Source organism: Schistocerca cancellata, chromosome 2 (assembly GCF_023864275.1).
Source record: "Schistocerca cancellata isolate TAMUIC-IGC-003103 chromosome 2, iqSchCanc2.1, whole genome shotgun sequence".
In the NCBI taxonomy this organism is placed as follows: Eukaryota; Metazoa; Arthropoda; class Insecta; order Orthoptera; family Acrididae; genus Schistocerca; species Schistocerca cancellata.
In genome coordinates, this window is record NC_064627.1 from 867,520,782 (window position 1) to 867,539,326 (window position 18,545).

The 18,545-nt window shown below is 41.7% G+C and overlaps 1 non-coding gene across 1 annotated transcript; it reads right to left on the reverse strand.

The window, feature by feature from the left end:
- Positions 1–1,018: 1,018 nt before the first annotated feature.
- Positions 1,019–1,102, reverse strand: Trnas-gga (transfer RNA serine (anticodon GGA)). The gene is given in 2 exon segments: positions 1,019–1,053; positions 1,063–1,102. It is a non-coding gene; the product is annotated as a tRNA-Ser (tRNA).
- Between the last annotated feature and the right edge of the window lie 17,443 nt (positions 1,103–18,545).

The following is an 18,545-nucleotide window of genomic DNA, read 5'->3' on the forward strand; positions in this document are numbered from 1 at the left end:
TCCTGATGCAGTTTGGAATTCCTGTGTGGTGGTCTGGATAGATGTCTGCCTATTACACATTACGACCCTCTTCAACTGTTGACGGACTCTGTCAGTCAACAGACGATGTCGGCCTGTACGCTTTTGTGCTGTACGTGTCCGTTCACGTTTCCACTTCACTATCACAACGGAAACAGTGGATGTAGGGATGTTTAGGAGTATGGAACTCTCGCCTACACACGTATGACCTAAATGACACCTAATCACTTGACCACGTTCGAAGTCCGTGAGATCCGCGGAGCGCCCATTCTGCTCTCTCACGGTGTCTAATGACTACTGAGGTTGCTGATTGGAGTACCTGACAGTAGGCTGCAACACAATGCACCTAATATGAAAAACGTATGTTTTTGTGGGTGTCCGGATACTTTTGATCACGTATTATTTTATACTTGCTCTCGTGTACTTGGCTTTCCTTTCTACGCTGGTATGGTATGCTCCACTTGTACCCGACAACAGACTCAAGGGAAGAGATTTCAGTTCAATGGGCACAGATAGAGACTCTTGAGTATTCTGGAGTACAGAGACGGCGAGTTCGGTGATGTCATCATAGGACCTGCTGACGAGTTTAAAATGAGTGCACACAGCCTATTTCTGATTTCCACCGCTTATTCATTACACACATAATGGCCATACAGTGAATAGTTACGACTGCTGTGGAGTACTGCGTGATCTGAAACCCAAAATCAAAATGTAGAGCCAAAGGAAGCTTTCTAAACATGTGATTTTCCTTCAGGAATATTTCCGCCATCGTAGACTTGGAAGTATAGTCCAGTGAATCCAAACTCTAGGTTTCGCTTTGCTGATGCCCCCACCGTACAGTCAATCAAGTGATTTTTACGGTATTGGTCATGGGGTGGAGCACGTGCGTCAATTCAGAGTTTGGCTCTGAGCAATATGGGACTTAACTTCTGAAGTCATCAGTCCCCTAGAACTTAGAACTACTTAAACCTAACTAACCTAAGGACATCACACACATCCATGCCCGAGGCAGGATTCGAACCTGCGACCGTAGCGGCCGCGCGGTTCCAGACTGTAGCGCCTTAAACCGCTCGGCTACCCAGGCCGGCAATTCAGAGTTTCGTCGGATCATAAGGTTGTGCAGGTGGTGCAAAAGTGGATGTACACGACGCCACAAAGCTACTTCCACTGTGGATTAAGGAAGATTATCTAGGGATAGATTAATTATGGAGAGGCCGAGCGAGGTTGCGCAGTGTTTAGCATACTGGACTCGCATTCTCGAAGACGACGGTTCAAACCCGTGTCCGGGTATCCAGATTAAGATTTCCTTAGTCTGTCCAGGCAAATGCCGGGATATTTCCTTTGAAAAGGCACGGCCGATTTTCGTCCTCATCCTGGAAACAATCCGATATTGTGCTCCGTCTCTAATGACCTCGATGTCAACGGGATGTTAAACCCAATCTTCCTTCCCTCCCCCTTCAAGTGCAGAGAGGATGCGGAAGATTTTGTAAAGAAATTGTTACTTGTAATACTATTTTTCCAATAGAAAATTTCTTTTCCGAAGCTTTTTGCCTCAACCTCGTACAGTTGAAGCATCATACAGATTTCTTTGAGAGTTTTGTAGATTATAGAAAGTAATGTTGGAAACAAATTCAAGATATGGGCAATGAGAGAACGGGTAAAGATACTGGCAGTTATCAGAGAAAATATTGGCCAGGGAGAAAGGGGATTAACTAAACTGCCTCAAAGCCGAGAGGAACCGTGTTTCCTGGTGATTAGGAGAAGAAAACTGTTAAGAGTTGCTTAATGATGCCAGTAAAGAAATAAGTGAAGCGTTGCTGCGAAGAAGCTTGAGATCGTGCGGTCTGCCTAGGCTGAAATATAGAGCATTGCGTAAGTGTGCTCGTATATGGTTTTCTTGCACTTCATCACTCCTTAGCTTGGGAGTAGGGCTGCCAGTGGTGGCCCTGCACCTGTGGTTGCGGCAGAGCGCGGCTCAGCTAGAGTAGTGTAGTGTAGTGTAGTGTAGGGTAGGGCCAGCCGGCGTATGATATCGACCTGGCGGTGGGGCCTCGGGCCATCAAACATTCAGCGCTCTGCGGGTGCCGTGCTGCAGCCACGGTGCCTTCTGCAAGAGAACCACTGTGCGTGCCAAACAGTTGTACTACACGTCACCACACCCCGCCACATTGTTACCATACTTTTCAGTTCAGATCAGTGAACAGCGTAATGTCTCAAATGGGAAAATTGCAGTGAAGCGATAAAAGTCATGGGACAGCGAAACGTACACATCCAGATTGTGGCAGTACCGCGTACACAAGGCATAAAAGGGCAGTGCATTGGCCGGGCTGTCATTTGTACTCACGTGATTCATATGGAATGGTTTCCGACGTGATTAATGCCGCGCGACGGGAATGAACAGACTTTGGAGGTGGACGCATGGGACATTCCATTTCGGAAATCATTAGAGAACTCAGTATTCCACGATCCACAGTGGCTGAACAAAAAAAAATGTTAATTGCATTTGTTCCCCTTCTGCAGTTTGCATTTCAAACGTAAATGCAGTCTGCAGCGACTTAACCACACCGCCACTTCATTCGGTATTTTTTATTAGTATTGGTTTCGCATAATTTTATTGTTTAAATTAAACTACAAGGGTTCACAGTAGCACTAAACGACTGAGGGCAGTACACAGACCATGCGTTAGATCGCGGAAATGTAGACTGGTGCACCGAATTGTATTCTACTTGTGTCAGATCTTTTCTCACACAGAAACATTAGGAAATTTGTCCTGCATGAATTCTTCATACAAGTCTCTTATTACGAACCGTTTACCTACCTCCCTTGAATAGCTAGATGCTCCTCATTATTGTGATATCAGAGGAAAAAAACAACGGAAATGAAAGGGGTGGGAGAGTTTCCAGAGAAATATATTTCTGCTGCACTTTGTTCCTTTCTTTCAATGTTTCGTACGATCTAACATAACGTTCCAAATCATTTGTTTCATATAGTCTCATCTCTATATCCCTTACAAACTTTGCGCTTTATTTCATAATTTATTCCCTGATGTCTTAAGAAACGTTCTGTCATTCTGTACTACGTAACATCTTCCAAATATTTCTTCTCTCACTGCTTCTGTGGAGAATCTACTCATATTTTCTTAACTTAATTTTTCCTATCATTGATATCCCATTTCAAAAGATTTTATTCTCTCTCTCTACGGTTTTCCGCTCATCATGATTTATTTTCATTTAACACAGTACTCCAGACGCACCTTCTCAGAAATTTCTTCCTCACACTAAAGTCTACGTTAGGTACCAGACTTCTGGCCAGGAAAGGGCAAATCCCAATTTAAGTGAACAAATTATTTAATCAGAGATGTTTTGGATTTGGAACAAGTGATACGAATGAACAAAAACTTGAAATTGCAGATGCTGTAGTGCCATCCTCAAGGTTACAAGCACAAATGAAAATATATCGTTGTTCCTTCCATGACTTCGAACCATTCTGTGCAGATTTTGTGTAATTTTTTAGTCTTCTTAAACGATACTAAATGTGTGACTCAATAACTGACGCCAGTTGGATGTTGAAAGAATAAAGAACGACTGTACAGAAATAAACACGGGTGATTCAGTTTTTATGCAACCCACAATGCCTTCAAAAACCATGCTCGAGATTTTCATATTCTCTCGCTCGCTATAGACAGACTGTTAGTCCTATGGAAAAATAATCAGGACCTTTCTGTAGGACGTTTAATGTATTTAAATTCTGTTCTGAGATGCGTTTTTGCTGTGGACCATAATTTTCGAGTTATTCAGTTAAAATGCGTTTGAAGGTCGGTTTTGTACGTTTTTCTGGAAGTATTCGAAAATTGCGGTGTGTAGCGAAAACGTATCCCATTATAAAATTTAACTACATTACATTTCTTACAATAAGGTCGTGTTCATTTTTTTCTGTACGACTAACAGTTTTCATGCAGCGAGCTAGAGAATATGAAAATCTTGCTACTGGTATTTGAAGATATTGTGGGTTACATAAAACCCATTAGTAGGGCAGCTGAATGACTATGAAGCAAACCACACAGTTAGTCATTTACTTCTGTCTTTTATTACTTTATTTTTGGATTTCAGCTATGAGACATGTAATGATGGTTCCTCTAAGTTTACTAGCGGACGATTGGGTGGCGATCCTATCACTATACATAAAGCTCATCCATAGTAGGGAATGCTATATCGAGTAGTTGACCACTGCTTTTTACTGACACTGAGTCGGTGTGTTTTAGTAAGTATAGTTTCGGCATTTCCTCACAGTGACCATCTGACTTGGATACCCAGAACGATGGGTAGGCTGGCTGGGCGCTGCATGTTATTTGTGGAACGTCGAGCATTCGCATTGTTCCCGCCGGCGGCTTTTGAAGCCGAAACGCGCCACGCTCGCTAAACAAACGGCCCACGAGCGCCCTCGGTCATTTTCACAAACAAACGCCGCGCGCTGCCTCGTTCGCTGATGATTTGTTTGGCCAAGTCATCGTCCGCTCTAACGAGGCGGGCATGGCTAGCGTCAACGACTGTCGCCGGCAAGAACTCGCCTCCTTTCATGTCTCAGGCGTGGCGCTGCCGCTGACTTCCCTGTTGACTGAAGGACCCTGGGATCGCTGATCGTCCGTCCTCTCTCACCTGATGTGTGTAAGGAGACTATCATAATATACTTAGAGGCTGTTACAAAATGCGGAATTTGCCATCTTGTTGACCGATAATTGACATTAAAGGGCTTTTATGTAGAACGCTGATATGTATAGGTGGATTCAATTTGAAAATTGAAGTACAACAGCAGGCAGTCTTGGAACTAAGCATGAGCCATTGAAATCTTTAGAATGCTAGATATAACGTGGATAATCGATCTACACGCACCTTACGCTACGCAAAGATAATGTGCTTTTTATTCAGCAATATAGTACGTTGCAGAAGACGTTCAGAATGGCATGATCTTATTCAGACCAAGCACTACACCTTAGTACAGAACTTTTGCACACTGTCTTTGTACACCAGTCATTGTACGAATCTCATCAGCCGCTGCAAGCGTCTGGCGTGCAGTGTTACTTCGCAGGAAACTGCTATCAGGTACGAGATGCTTTTGATACGCTCATTTTTCCGTGGAAGCGCATGACGTCACAATGCCACATATTTCATGTGTTATAGGAATAACCGCTTCGCTTCCATTTTTTTTTTCTTTACGGGTGACATATCGAAAGCCATGTGTACATTACACCAGTCAATCTGAAGATACACTCCTTACCAGGTTACTTGCACCGTCTAATGTATTTGATAGAGAGTGCTAAAATTTTTCTATGAACATTTTATGGTTGTATTGAATCTAGTGGTCACCATTTTGAACACCTTATTTTAATGAACACAGAAGTTTATTCAATGGACATTCACAGCCGAAAAACTTCATTTATGAAATAAAGTTTTTAATTTAAATATTTTTTATAATGCCTAGGCCGCATTTATTTTTCCATAAACAATTAAACAACAACTACTTTCGGTTTCTTTTTATAACAAACTTCAGGGAGTTCAAACCGTAAAAGAGTGGTGAATATGCAGTAAAAACTATCATCATTGGTTGTAATCATGTAATTGCATGCAATGCCAAAAAGACCATGACATTATGTAGTAACAAACTTCATTGTGAGGGAGTCTGGCTGTAAACTATAGTCCAGCAAGATGACGGTAATAAAGAAGGCGAATCGCCGGCTGCATTAGTAAAAATTTACTTTCCTTATTACCGTCATCTTGTGCGAGTGCGATTATAGTTTACAGCCTGACTCGCTCACGGGGAAGATTATAGCTACGTAATGTCATAGTCTTGTTTGCCCACAATACGAAAGCAAGTACCTGAACGACTACAGCTAATGATGATACTTTTTACTGCATATTACCCGCTTTTTTACGGTTTGGGGGATCTGATAATGGTTGTAGAAAGCAACCGAAATTAGTTATCGTGCTTTAATTGTTTAAGGGAGAAATATGTATGCAGTATAGGCATTATAAAATAAATTTCAAATTAAAAACAAAATATTTTATAAATTACATTAAGACCGGCGTCTCTTCGCTGACAGTGTCAGGCTTAACGAAAAAACTTCTTGTTGAGTAAAAAATACCGCTGCAACTGTATGGTTATTACCATATTTAGAAGGTGCGACCGATTTGGTAGCGTCAGTTACATCACCAGGTGAAGTCAGTTATACTGGAGTACAATTGAAATCGAACTTTCCCCCGATTCCTAGAATTTCACTCCATGCTGAAAATAATGTCGGGGAAAAGTTTAATGTTAGCTGTAAACCCAGTATCATTTTATTACTGACTTCATCTAATTATGTAATTAACGTTACGAAACTGGTCGTGCTTTTTAAATAAAATAACCATATAGCTATAGCGGTGAGTTTGGCTCACCATATTCTGTAATATGCAACACTGTCGAGTAAACAGTACATTGTCTTTACTGAAATTAACTTTCCTTGTTGTTCCTCAGATTTCACTGGTTCAGGATCGCTTCCAAGCTGGTCCCCCATCTTTATGGGCTCCTTCAACCTAAGCGCCACGTTTGGTGTCTTACATAACCAGCAAAATATGCTGCTGCCCCATCATGTATCTAAAACATTCTCCAGTCATTGACCACAGGTAAAGTACGAGCCCATTGAGATGATTTCACAGACGAAAAAATTTTCTCATTCCAAGTAGAGAAATATTTCACAATGAAATCAGTGGCGGGTCAGAATTTCACATCCAGAATCTCGCAAACGCCTCGTTTGCAGATCCATGTTACTGGATAGTTTTTTTCTGTTACTGTATATTTATATACGCGCCAGTTTGCGCTATTAATGCTAACACACCCTGTCTACAAACTGAGTGGTTATAAAACTAATTAAAGTGCAACTACTCACGGAAATCCTGTTCCAGCTGTAACCCTGGAAGAAAATTAGTTCCAATTTCGTTCGCCAGGTGTAAATCTAGCTCTGTATAGCATCCCGTCGACGTCTCCAGCACTCATATTGAACAAAATGTGTTGGCAGCGGTTAATAATAATATCAATATTTATATTCATTTCTCACTTGTTTGATTTTTCTGTCCACATATCGTTCCTATTCCATTAAATATGAAAATATTTGTAAATGACTTTTTTCCATGCCAGACTTCTATGAATAGCTGCATTTTAATCGTAACCGCCTGGTATAAGAAGAAGATGTAAACAGGCTGACAGTGGGCTATGGAGGAAAATGCTGAAGGATGGTTCAAACTAGATACGTCTGTTAGCTGTTGGAAATTATGTTACAACCAATTATAACTTTACAAAGGAGTACTTCAGAAAAATTTGAGTGAAACAGAAATAGGTCGACCAATATATGACGCAACTACTCAGATCTGGGAACTAATTTCTTAAGGCGCTGATACATAACTCATAAAAATTCTTTGAATGAAGTGATGAGAGCTTATGGCTGTCTGTATGCCTTTTATATTATGTGCTGCTCCAATTTCCGCATTATGCCATTATCAAGCTCTGTCAGTCAGTTCCTACCTTTTCACAGCATAAATTGAAGTTATAGCGAGCACCTCGTCGTGGCAGCGAAGGTCCAAGGGACATCTATCGGCCGCCGTATAATCCTCTGCCTTGCGACGACATGAGGACGTCTCTGCTGACCACTTTTCAAGACATTCCAGATCGTAGGGGCGCTCAAGCAGCTTCTCAGCTTTCCTTTCAACAAGAAAACATCCTTGGCCCTACCAGGAGTCGAAACCGGGTCCTCCGCGTGGCAGCCATCTTCACTGACCGGTCAGCAACTGAGGCAGATTAAGTTTCAGTGATAAATAAGAATTTTTACAGCAGGATTGCGTATTTAAATGTTTTTATCTGATCAATGGCCGCATTTGACAGGTCTACCTGTCATCTTCGGATCTTCTGCGAATAATATTACTGTGCATGAATCACACAACAATAACGAGAACACACTACATTTATAAAACACAGCCGCCGCATTGTCTTTCCATCTACATAAAACAGATTCATTGAAAAGTAGGTATTACCAACTGACTTCCCTGATTATCGGTAGCTATAAATTTAATTACTCTGTTTTATGCATCTGTCAAGCCAACGTGGCACCTGTGTTTTGTAACTGGAGTGTGCCCTCGTTATGATTGTACGATTCATGCACAGTATATTATTTCCAGAAGATCCTAAGATGACAGCTAGACGTGTCGAAATCGGTCACTGAGGAAATAAAAATACTTCAAGCGGCGATCTTCGCAGGAAAAATTCTTGTTTATCACTAAAGGCCATATTGCACTCAGCAACTTGCACAACTTCTATAAATTTATATTGAACGTTATAGACACTATAGTGAAATTACTTCCCGATTTACTAAAGCTGGAGGTGAGACAGACAATACTAACATAACAGAGATAATGATTCTACTTTGGCGTGGAGCCACAGACATATTAATTTTTTTTTTTTTTTTTTGGCCGGCCGGAGTGGCCGAGCGGTTAAAGGCGCTACAGTCTGGAACCGCACGACCGCTACGGTCGCAGGTTCGAATCCTGCCTCGGGCATGGATGTGTGTGATGTCCTTAGGTTAGTTAGGTTTAAGTAGTTCTAAGTTCTAGGGGACTTATGACCACAGCAGTTGAGTCCCATAGTGCTCAGAGCCATTTTTTTTATTAATTTTTTTGAAAGCTATAATCGCCATTTGAGTGTACAACAGGTTTAATTTCACACTCTAGGTTTCGGCCACAACCATATCAGTCTATTACGTCACGCTAATTGCCAGTAAATTAGCCTAATGTTCTAGCTTCTACGTTTGATAAAACTGGTTTATATAACCGAAGGTACATATGCTGACGATTACTTGTATTCTACTCAGGTATAAAGATTTTTGATAGCGGGCCGCTGTGGCCGAGCGGTTCTAGGTGCTTCAGTCCGGCGCCGCGCGGCTGCTACGGCCGCAGGTTCGAATCCTGCCTCGGGCATGGATGTGTGTGATGTCCTTAATTTAATTAGGTTTAAGTAGTTCTACGCCTAGGGGACTGATGACCTCCGATGTTAAGTTCCATAGTGCTTGGAGCCATTTCAACCATTTTTTTTATACTTTTAACACATATCTAGATTGTGGGATTAAACCTATTATGCAGTCAAATGGCGGTTATAACGGAGGTAATTACTCCACTCTCCGTCGCTGCATGCATGCAAAAATTACTTCGTGTTTCACTAGATCAATTGACAACACCTACTTGTAGATTGGCTTTCAGTGACAGCACATGGTCATTTTGGATTTATACGACACGTGGTAAATGAATAGCTCCTGGTTAACAGGTAGTAATTTCTACTTCCTTCTGAAATCTAATTTTGTCTCTATAGTACTTCACTGTAATACCTAAAAGAAGAAAATGAGACTGCATCATGAGACTTTTAGAAAAAGTTTGTAACATAAGGGACGACACAAAGGCATGCTCATTTGAGCGCCCTTGTCCATGAAAAACGCTGCCAGCACAGGTTCATCTCGCGCGGCCTTGAGATTCTAGTTGCGCGTGATTACGTGCATTGCTCAATACGAGACTGCTTGCTCTGACGCGGTGCGCGTGGAGCATATGACCACAGGCAGCTATTGATTGTATCTGGAAATGTCTGACTATTGATTTCGCCCAGCAGGGTGGCACACTATACGCTGTCCTAGATATCACTAGCACTGACTTTTATGCCCTTTTTACTGCAGCTTTCTACCGCACAATATTGTGACACTGATAAATGTGCGCAGTGGCTTTTTACACAAAGCTTATTGCGTCAGGTATAAGAAAGCCTCTATCTGATGTTTCACACGTTATAACTACGCTTTCTACAGTGTGGAACTGAGGAAGTATTACAGGATGGAAGAAATGATCTAACGACGGAGACGGGGTGAGAGTAAACTGAAGAAACACGAAAGGATGAAAACTTCACACAAAAATTGACGACCACCTTGTAATCGAAGTGAAGTAACTATGCTACCTCGGAAGCAAAATAATGCAGACTACCACAGGGAACGAGGGCATTCCTCGCTGAAACAATTTACTGGTATCAAACATAACAATTTGAAAAATATATTTCTTACAATGTACGCCTGGAGCTCGTTTATTGATTATGTGTAACGTAGACTGTGATAAAATCGATGCGTTTCAGTTGATATGTTACAGAAGGATGCTAAAAATTAAGCAAACTGATTGGAGGGGGTGCTCTGCACAGCCATAAAAAGAGAATACGTACGAAAAACTAGGGTTAGGGGGACACGACGTGTGTTAAAACATAACTTCCATGTACTAGAGAGAAGGAAGAAACTGTAGGAGAACACAGATATATAAATAATTAAAGACGTTGGGAAGAAATGCTATATTGAGATGAAGAGTTTGGCCAGGAGACGAAGTCGCGCAGGTCGCATCAAACGACTCAGGAATGGAGAACGTACAGAGAGACTGAAATTGGTGGGCGACTTTCTCAGGATGTATGTTCAACAAAACTGACGATAGCCGCATGACGTCACTAACTTTTCAGAGTCGCGGACGATAGTGACACATCCACTAAGTAGGTCAGGTGAGATCTCTATGGCAATGCTAATGAGGCTGCACCCCTAAGGATCCTTGGCGATAGCTCACATAAGGAAATCACATATATATGTCTGCGATATCATCAATTTTAATGCTGTACTTGAGAATTTTGAAATACGTTCTCTTTATCTAATTTCAGTCCTTGATTTTCTGTAGATGATTTTATGATTTAAAAGGTAAAGAAAGAGACAAAATATTGTAGGTTTTAAATTACAACTTCAATTTTTTTATGTTTTATCATGTGCAGAGACACGACGCAGTATGGCTTTACATAACAGATCGCCATCCAGAACATAACAAATCGTAAACTAAGCATCATGTAGTTCTCGCGTATCAACAAAATATACAATCTAAGCGTTCGCACGATATGCAGACCATTTGATGTTTATTGCATTGTCAACATTATTTGCATTTTAAGAAATAAGAAATTCGAAGATAATTATTGCGGAACACTGCTGTTGACTGCTATCTTCGGTGCCAGAGATCGAATATAGGCCTCTAATCCCAGGTTCTTCACTATAGTTCGTTAATGTAAAGTGTAATGTTAGTGGTCTAACTAATAAAATCACAGTGTCAGTTTCAGAGGCAATATTAATGCTTAAAGGCATGCATACTAATTTTCAGACGTCGCTATTTTATTGTTCCTAGCTGGGCAAACGGTCAGGAATGTCAACCATTTAAGACTTATGACTGAGGATGGATCAAAAGCTTTCTTGTAGCATGTTCAAGATCTTGTGCAACAACTTAATGCCGCTATGTTCACTATCGCCGCTACCTCTGACACTGAAACTCGGAGCTTTTTCTGTGCATCTTGGCTAATAACATATTTTGCGGCACTCAGAATATTCTTTACCCAGAAAAACGCAGAGGCGGTCAGGCAGATCTTCGGAGTCAGCTCGCGGACTTCGTAGACCGTTGTTCATTTGTCTCACAGATTTTTATCTCCAGGTGTGTACTCTCCAGCACCTTTCAATTTCACTACACCCTCGGCATAACTGAATGAACTGAATGATAACCGCAAAACTTCAAATCTAAATCTTCTCATTGTGGCAAAATCATATTCCGCACAGGAGATGTTCGAGGTACTTCAGATCTTTTCTCTGTAATTTGTTCTTTATTTGTATGCTCCCTCACGATTTTCTTCTTGTTTTGTTAGTTCTTTCGGTTCTTGCATTTACAAATTTTCTACTCGGCGTTCTGTAAACGATCGAACGATCTACTTTCGTTACATGGAAAAGTAGTTTGGGGTCACCTGGTCTCACGGAACTTGGTAAACAAATAATTTAAAAAAGGCACATTTAGCGAGTGTTGGATGAAATAAGACGCTCACGCTCTTTGTTATCTCTGCAGTCTCACTCTACAGAGATACATTAGATGAAAGTCTTTCCAAAATGTGTAACGAAATATTGCCTTATCGTGTATTCGCCTGGCGTGAGGATAGTAAGGGCAAAGATGGGGCTCCACCAATATGCGCTGTACGTATATAGCCACCACGTGGTGGCTTTCGGAATACAGATGCACATTTATGGAACATTACGGCGGACCTTACACATTAACTAAAGTAGTCTAACTGTTTCAGGAGTAGGCTTCTTAACGACGCCATATCGCGGACAGCGGCTAGTACTCAGTTATGCGCTTAATGTAGGGTGAGACACATGATATGGGCTAAAAACTTAACACGTTCCTCTCTTATTTTCCAATGAAAAATTTGAAGCCGCAGTAATAGGCAGCCCATCCTCTTAAAAGAACGCGACTGACTAGATAAGAACGAACGCAGACCTTTGCTAAGCTGAAGAAACACAAATCTGCACACACAGTTTTGTGCCCAGAGTACGGACGTGTTAAGCGGGATTGTTCATCTGTGAACAGTGCACATTAGTGTACATAAGGGTATGAGTATTTTGTGTAATAATACCGTGTAATTTTATGTGAATTTGTCAAGTATTCTTGTCAGGTAATGCAACACGATGGTTGTGAAATATTATAAAATTTTTCTTCATAATTTGGGTTGGAGGCCATACGATCATCTCTGTGTATTAAGAATTTTGCAGGATTTACTTTGTAAGGTTACATTTATTTAAAAATTTCATAACCAGTTTTAAAATAAATGTTTTGTTGTCATGAACGAGAGCTACTATATTAAGTGGTAGATGATATCTGAATAATTGTAGGATAAAATCAATTTTCGGATTTCCATATAGTTTAAACATCCGAAAAAATGTGACTGATACCTCCTACTGTTACTCTGTCACATTCACAGTAAGCATTATTCTGGACGTGTATTCGGTGAATATGATGGGGAATGATCCTTCATTAAATTTCTAGCAAATTATGGACTTTCTTATTTTCCTTTATAGTGTGGAACCAGAGCTTCGAGGAAATGTTTGACTGCATTTGTCCAGACTATTTCCATTTTCTGTGTACCGATGACTGATATTCGTATTTTTGTAACCCGTAGCGCCTAGCTCTTTCATATAAATGTATGCTTAGGTATAAAGGTAATAGGATGTTTTTAAATATGTCCTTCTGAGAGGCGATCTTCGTTTTCATTGGTCATTACACTGGGCTTTAACTGTTGCTACAAGGGCCTTCCAAGGAATGCAGAGGGAACACAGTATACAACGTTTTTGATAAGGAAACGTACCGTTATGATATAAGTTTGAAAATGGGATCACTTTCACATCTTCTGGGTTATGGTACGCAAACAGCGGACACAATGAGCCCTATCCCGTGTACTCCAGAGGTGCTGCTCCACTAGGCGAGCCTGCTGTTCGTTGCACGAGGTGTGCCCGGGACGCATTATTCACACACACGATCCTCAAAACCTGGTGCGCGTCCGTTTAGCACTATAGTTTACGCCCCCCCCCCCCCCCGCGCTATGTACGAACGTACTATTTTCACCCAGCATTTGTTGCAGAAATAAGAAAATGGTGTGTGACGCAGGGCGGCAGTACGGAAAATGTTATCGCTACATACTTTGTGCAGGTCGACCACTGCTTCTCGAACAGTGAAGCTGAAGATTTGAAAGTGATCCGATCTTCATCCAAACGATGCATTTCCAGACGTGGGTTTCTTATCCAAACATTATCTATTAAGTCCTCTCTACAGCCCATAGAGGCCTCTGTGTTAGGAATTGTGAAACACCTGGATTTCAGTGTTAGCGTGTTCCTTGATTTGCGTGAATTTTACCTTCTACCCAAGACTTGAGTTTTCCTAAGTGGTTTTCACAGTATCCAAAACCAGTGGATTTGTTTCCTTCGGAAGATCTGGTATCAGAACGTCTTTGAACAAGTTTCTACATTCCAGGTTTACCAAATACATGAGCCAATGTTTCGTTCAATACCTAAAGTCTTTGCATCCAATATCATTGGTTAAAAAGACGTTGCCAATCGTTACACAGCCCATTGCTTCTTAGTGAATCACACGCCACCCAGAGGACCAACTCGCTTCAAAACCTGGACAGAATATGAAAAAAGGGAAAGCGTTCCGATTTCAAAGCCGCATACTTGCTCAATGCTGTGATGTTATTCCAGTCTCTAGTCGATGTGATACTTACCCTGACGGTCAACAGTGAATAGGACAGCGGCACATTTTTCAGATAATTTTTGTGTATCCTGTTTAGAATAAGACAGCAGTCCTGACTAGTTATTGGTATACAATAAAATGGGTAGTATCTCTGAAGGTATTTTTATGACAGTTGTAACCGGCGTAACGACGCATATCGATCTAAAATTAAACTACTAACGATATTATCGGAAATCGTTGTTTACAAAACTTCCTCTGCGTGGCTCCACTTTTGTATATCACTCTCATACTACCTCAGTAGTTTAGCTAGCGAGTTGAAACGTATTTGGGTGCAAATATTTGGAATTTTTAGTGGAGACCGTTTTTCTACCGTGTGACAGTGGTCCACGGTAGGCCCCTCATTATCGCAGTTATCTCGTAAACTATTATCTGCAAAAAAGTTGTCATTATGTTTCTATGGTTCAAGTGGCTGTGAGCACTATGTGACTTAACTTCTGTCATCAGTCCCCTAGAACTTAGAACTACTTAAACTTAACTAATCTAAGGACATTACACAAATCCATGCCCGAGGCAGGATTCGAACCTGCGACCGTAGCGGTCGCGCAGCTCCAGAATGTAGCGCCTAGAAACGCTCGGCCACTCAGGCCAGCCATTATGTTTATGTTGGAGAGTTATTCAGAACTGCAATCATAATTTTGTTTAGTGAATTGGCAAATAAGTTTTTAAAAGTAATATTTTTATTTTTATTTTTTTTTCAAGAAATGTTGCACATCTATACAAATCTTAAACCGAGAGCTCGGGAACCAAAACATATATATCTCACGAACGCTGCAAGAAGTGTTTATTTCTCTAAAGTCGGACGCCAACTTCACCGGACTCAGAATATTCTGCAATAATGCCCGACGCCAACATCAGTACTCATTGTTTTGATGCATGGATATGGCATGATCGAAGCTGCTCCATTAGCGATTAGTTGGCTATCTGAAGATGCGCAGGAAGCTCAAAATAAGAATGTCTGGCGTTACAGAGAAGATTTTGCACCCAGATATCCTCGTGAGAAAACGGTACATCAACTTCTGGCATCTGGGGTCCCATTCACCTCGAAGATCAGAAGGTAAACATATGTCGCATGAGATGAAGGATGTGCTTTTCGAACCATCTCAGTGGGCAACACGACAGCGCTCCTGCTGAAAATAATAACGATACAGGCGAGGCCAGGGTGGCCGAGCGGTTCTAGGCGCTACAGCCTGGAACCGCGCGACCGCTACGGTCACAGGTTCGAATCCTGCCTCGGGAATGGATGTGTGTGATGTCCTTAGGTTAGCTAGGTTTAAGTAGTTCTAAGTTCTAGGGGACTGATGACCTCAGAAGCTAAGTCCCATAGTGCTCAGAGCCACTTGAGCCATTTTTTTGATACTGGCGACGAATGTGACTAAGATTTTGACTGAAAAATTTAGAATATCGAATAAAACATTTCAGTTCGACAATTTTGACTTCTAAGGAAGGTTTACTCGAATCCACTAAATTTATAATTTTTGATCCGGCGAATCGTATACGCCATTCTGAATTTTGTAAATCAGACATCAGATCCCTAATCAGCGACGCAAAAAATATAAAAAGAACACTGTCTTTGGGGATTTAACATCCATTTTGCCTATTATGTCCGAATTTTGAAGCGAATTGACCCATTGCGCAGCGTCAAAGGTGAGCGATCAGTGACCTGACCACCATGTGTACTGTGACAAAGTACGTCGTATGAAGATCAGAAGTGTATGCAAAACAGGCCATGATGTGCATATGTCTATCTGCGACACCCCACGTGACCTGTAGAGCCATTGCAACCAGCCGCACTCTCACGCCCATAGCAGTAGCCAGCACCACACGTTTCTTCCAAATGGCACGGGACGGAGTCTAGTGAGAACTACTGCTTGACAACTACTTTTGGCAAATGACGCTATAGTGCCTACGTCAGGAGCTGGAGTGTTGACTAGCCTCCTTCAAGGTCGCTGCACCCTTGCCGTCGGCACAGACGAAATGTTGTCCTAGCAGCGGTTCTCGTGAACGGCTAAGTGCTCTCATGAATCAATGAGGTGCGGCATTACTCGCTGTGTTTGAATAATTTGCATGCGCTGCCCGAGGCAGCGTAGCAACTCTTGACGTCAGAATCCGTGTGATGGCGGCGCAGCAGACAATCGTTTCCATAATTCAGTACTGACGGACGCCTGTGGTCCGTAGTTACTCGCTACGATTTCAAAAGAACGCTCGTCGAGAGGCATCCAAACAGAACGTCTAGAGTTTGCTACCAGTTACCTAACACTTCCAGGTAATAAATCTAAGATCGAAAATTTTTCCTCAAAAAGACTACAATTACTTTCCACAATCGCGTTCCGCCTACAGAACCTGTTTTCTTGTTGTTATGGTCTTCTGTCCGAAGAGTGGTTTGCTGCAGCTCTCTATGCTACTCTATCCTGTTCAGACCTCTTCGTCTCCAAATAACAATTGCAAAAAATGGTTCAAATGGCTCTGAGCACTATGCGACTTAACTTCTGTGGTCATCAGTCGCCTAGAACTTAGAACTAATTAAACCTAACTAACCTACGGACATCACGCACATCCATGCCCGAGGCAGGATTCTAACCTGCGACCGTAGCGGTCACGCGGTTCCAGACTGAAGCGCCTTTAACCGCACGGCCACACCGGCCGGCGAACAATTGCAATCTACACCCTTCTGAATCTACTTACTGTATTCATCTCTTGGTCTCTCTCTATAATTTTTCTTCCCTTCAACACCAAATTGGTGATTCCTTGATGTCTCAGAACGTATTCGTCAAGCCGTGCCATAAAATTCTTTTCTCCCCAATTCTATTCAGTATTTCCTCATTAGTTACGTGAGCTACCCATCTAATCTTCAACATTCTTCTGTAGCACATTCCAAAAGGTTCTATTCTCTTCCTCTCCATGTTTCAATCCCGTACGTGGCTACACTCCACAACAATACCTTAAGAAAAGAGTTCCTAACACTTAGGTCTACAGTTGGTGTTAGCAAATTTCTCTTCTTCAGAAACACTTTTCTTGCCGTTGCTAGACTACGTGTTATATCCTCACCCCTTCGGTCTCCAACAGTTATTTTTCTGCCCAAATAGCGAAATTCATCTACTACTGTAAGTGTCTTGTTCCCTCATCTAATTTTCTCACCATCACCTGATTTAATTCGACTACACTCTGTTATCCTTCTTTTGCGTTTGTTGACCTTCGTCTTATATCCTACTTTCAAGACACTGTCCATTCCCTTCAGATGCTTCCAGGTTCAAAATGGTTCAAATGGTTCTGAGCACTATGGGACTTAACTTCTGAGGTCATCAGTCCCCTAGAACTTAGAACTACTTAAACCTAACTAACCTAAGGACATCACACACATCCATGCTCGAGGCAGGATTCGAACCTGCGACGGTAGTGGTCGCGCGGTTCCAGGCTGTAGCGCCTAGAACCTCTCGGCCACTCCGTCCGGCTAGATGCTTCCAGGTCTCCGACAGAATTCAAATGTTATCTACAAACCTCAAATCTTGTTTCTCCTCCTTGGATTTTAACTCCTACTCTCAATTTTTCACTAGTTTCCTTTATTGCTTGCTCAATGCACAGATTAACTAACGTCGGGGGTTGGCTAGAACCCCATCTCACGTCTCAACACTGCCTCCCTTTCATGCTCCTCAACTGTTATGGCTGTTGTCGGGTTCCTGTACAAGTTGTAAACAGCATTTCGCCCCCTATATTTTACCCCCGCTTCCTCCATGATTTTAAAGAGAGTATTCCAGTCAACATTATGAAAAGCTTTCTCTAAGTCTACAATTGCTATGAACGTAGGTTTGCCTTCCCTTAACGTATCTGTTTTTTTATTCACCGCAAAAAGCTCTAATTACGTTATAGACTTTTGAAAAGCGCTTGAAGATTATAAGGTGGTACTAAATTTTGTCGTCCTATCACGAAAATGGAGAGAAGAGTGTACGTAGGAATACATTTAGATCGAGAGAATACTTATGGGGAACAGGAATGCAGCCTCAACGGTGCTCCAGTTTATGCAGAGTAAACTCAAATATGGAGATATTATATATGGAGATATTAAGAGTAACAGAGCGTATTCACATCTTAGTCGTTAAATTTTGAGCCAGAATTCAGAGTGCAGCAAGTAAACATACAGCGGATAACGTCAGGCTTGAAGTGTAATACAAAGAGCGTTCAATAAATAATGCAACACAATTTCTTGCGAAACAGGATAGTTTTAGTCAGGATAGCAGTACACCGTAGACCAGGGTACTCGCAATAGCAGTACCACGGTCTTTCTTCTTTCGATTCACCATCTTTGGGGTATGCTGGATCATTTCTTTGGGTGTTGTTCTT